Here is a 3,520-nt window from a genome sequence, read left to right as displayed (position 1 = left end):
TATTACATAGAAGGTAGAGAATGGAAGGGCCTGTCCTTGGTGTTTTTGTTGGTTTTTGTTTCATACTTTATTGTTGGTTATCCCATTGTGGGCAAATAATTTAAAAGAAAAAATTTAAAACATAAAAACAAAGCGAGTAATAGAAATGTAATATTACTGGTAGCAAACAATATATGTCAACAAAGAGTTATGAAGAGTAAATAAGTAACTTAGTGTTTCAAAAATATAACCTATAAAAAAACCTCTAAAATTTCATTCAATTGTATAAAATGTTGACTATACCAAACTAAAAAACTTTTACACAGCAAGGGAAATCATTAACAAAACAAAATGGCAACATATTAAATGGGAGAAAATATTTGCAAATCGTATACCTGATGAGGGGTTAATATCCAAAATATACAAAGAACTTATATAACTCAATAGCAAAGAAAAAAAATCCGATTAAAAATGGACAGAGGACCGGAGGGAGAGCGGGCTGGAAGTTAGGTTACTGTGAATTGCTGTGTGGTGTTGTGTGTGTGGGGGGTGGGGGGCGGCGCGTGTAGGCCGAGTGTGTGAGTGGACGCGTGAATGTGTGAGTGGATGAGTTAATGTGTGAGTGCGTGTGCCTGCCCATGTGCCTCCTCCCCCGGCCTACACGTTGATCTTATTTGATCGGGTTGTGACTCCAGCCCCGCCGGGCCGACCCGAAATGAAAAGCTTCCCTCCTGCGAAGCCCTTCCTCGGGGCGCTGTGCAGCGAGGCCCCTTGGGCGGTGGCAACGCCGTGGCCCCGGAGGTTCCGGAGCCGGTCCTATGGTGCCCGGCGCTCAGAAGTGATGAATTGATCAGATAGACGAGGCCGGTCTTGTCCCGCGCCATTGATTATCGAGGCGATTCTGATCTGAAGAAAAAAAAAGAAAAAAAAAAAAATGGACAGAGGAAAAAAGTGGACAGAGGATCTGAAGAAGACATACAAATGGCTTGTAAGTACATGAAAAGATACTCAGCGTCACTAATCATCAGGGAAATGCAAATCAAAAGCAAAGAGGTTTTACCATATACCCGTTAGAATGGCTTTTATCAAAAAGACAAGAAATAACGAATCTCAATGAGAAAGTAGAGAAAAAGAAACTCATGTGCACTGTTGGTGGGAGTATAAATGGGCTTAGCCACTGTGGAAAACAGTTCAGGGATCCTTCAAAAAATTAAAAACTACCCTGTGATCCAGCATTTCCACTTTGATATTTACCTAAAGAAAACAGAACTACTAATTTGAGAAGATATATGCACATAGAAACAACCTACTGCTGGGGCTAAGTCGCTTCAGTTGTGTCCAACTCTGTGCGACCCCATAGACGGCAGCCCACCAGGCTCCCCCATTCCTGGGATTCTTCAGGCAAGAACACTGGAGTGGGTTGCCATTTCCTTCTCCAATGTATGAAAGTGAAAGTGAGGTCGCTTAGTCATGTCTGACTCTTTGCGACCCCTTGGACTACAGCCTACCAGCCTTCTCCATCCATGGGATTTTCCAGGCAAGAGTACTGGAGTGGGTTTAGAAACAACCTAAGTGTCCATCAATAGATGAATGGATAAGAAGATGTGGCATATATATACAATGGAATACTATTTAGCCATAAAAAATTAAATTTTGCCATTTGTGACAACATGGATGGAACTTGAGAGCATTATGCTAAGTGAAATAAGTCAGAGACAAATACTATATGATCTCATTTATATTTAGAATTTAGAAAGCAAACAAAACAAGTCATAAATACTGATAAAAGAATGGTGGTTACCAGAAGCAGGGGATAGAAGGTGGGTAAAATGGGTGAAGGGAGTCAAAATGTCCAGCCCTCAGTGAGAAAGTCAGTCTTAGAGATGTAATTTGCAGCATGGTGACCATAGTTAATAACATTGTATTGCATATCTGAAAGTTACTAAGAGAGTAGATTTTAAAAGACCTTGCCACAAAGAAAATAATTTTTTTATTTTATAACTACATATAGTGACAGATGTTAACTAGTCTAATTGTGGTGATCACTTCACCATATATAGACATATTGAGTCATTATGTTATACACTTGAAGCTAATATAATGGTATATGTCAATTTTATCTCAGTAAATTTTTTTGTATAAAATGTATAGAAATAAATTTTTTTATGAACTAGCAGTAAAATTTATTCTATTCCATTCTGAATCATACATTTAGAGAACAAAATTAAACTAATCAAATTCAGCATAATTTTGAAGTACCCCCAAGATAGCAAGGGGAAATCTATCAAAATATTCAAAATGAAGTGTAAAGATATTCAAGTGGGTCGCAAAAATTAACGTCTATTGTGACAGGGGACAAGTGCAAAAGCTTTGGAATATTTGTATTCAGTGTTACATTTAAACACAAGGGTTGGAGATACTGAAGTCTTGGCAAGTTCTTTAGGAAATTTGCCATTAAGAAATGATGAAAATCATGTTTGGTTTTCATCCAACCAAATACAATATTGATAAAGTGCTTTCAGCAAAAAATAAAGTTTATATTAATATTGTAGATATGGAGGAAACCAAAGAAATGATTACTTTCTTAAAGTGTGGCCATGTACAATTCATTAACAACTGTTCTGCAAATATGAGTGAATAAAGAATTTCATAAGGACTTTTTTTCATTCAACCATTGAAAATAGTTTTGAAATGATTAGAGATTTATAAATAATTTGACAACCCCATCTCAACTAGAAACTTAGACTAAACGTGATATATTGAGTTAAGCACTGACACTAAAGATAGATGTGGTCTCCAGGGACAGGGGAGCCTGGTGGGCTGCCGTCTATGGGGTCGCACAGAGTCGAACACGACTGAGGTGACTTAGCAGCAGTAGCAGCAGGCTAAGAAAACCTGTTTCAGGTATTTAAGTTGCTGCAACAGAAGCAAATTGTATTCTTTATTGAACACGTAAGGAATTTTTCACCCTATTATTTATGCACAGGGCTTCCCAAGTGGCTCAGTGGTAAAGAATCTGCCTGCCAATACAGGAGACCGGGGTTCAATCCCTGGGTTGGGAAGAGTCCCTGAAGGAGGAAAATGGCAACCCACTGCAGTATTCTTGCCTGGTAAATTCCATCAGAATTTCCCACTGAGCTGCTGAGGAAGCCTTGAAGAGATAGGAAATGTTTACAAGTGACTACTCTTTCAGATAGTAGGTGCTAGAGCGGCTCCATTAACCCCACCATAGAGCCGCCAGAACTTACACAGGACTGGGGAAACAGACTCTTGGAGGGCACAAACAGAACCTTTGTGTCCACCAGAATCCAGGAGAAAGGAGCAGTGACTCCACAAAAGACTGACCCAGACTTGCCCATGAGTGTCCAGGAGTCTCCGGCAGAGGTGTGGGTTGGTTGGGGCCTGCTGCAGGGCTGGGGGCACTGAGTGAAGCAGGGCATGCATGGGACCTTTTGAAGGAGGTCGTCGTTATCTTCATTACCTCCACATAGTTTCAGTTCAGTTCAGTTCAGTCGCTCAGTCATGTCCAACTCTGCGACCC

General features: G+C 40.1%; 1 non-coding gene across 1 annotated transcript; it reads left to right on the top strand.

The window, feature by feature from the left end:
• Positions 1 to 457: 457 nt before the first annotated feature.
• LOC122425926 lies at positions 458 to 889 on the top strand. Its single transcript, XR_006265075.1, has one exon.
• Positions 890 to 3,520: the final 2,631 nt, after the last annotated feature.

The sequence above is a fragment of the Cervus canadensis genome, chromosome 23, assembly GCF_019320065.1.
Source record: "Cervus canadensis isolate Bull #8, Minnesota chromosome 23, ASM1932006v1, whole genome shotgun sequence".
Taxonomy (NCBI): Eukaryota; Metazoa; Chordata; class Mammalia; order Artiodactyla; family Cervidae; genus Cervus; species Cervus canadensis.
Note: the sequence above shows the minus strand (reverse complement) of the source record. Positions and strands in the feature narration are given on the sequence as shown.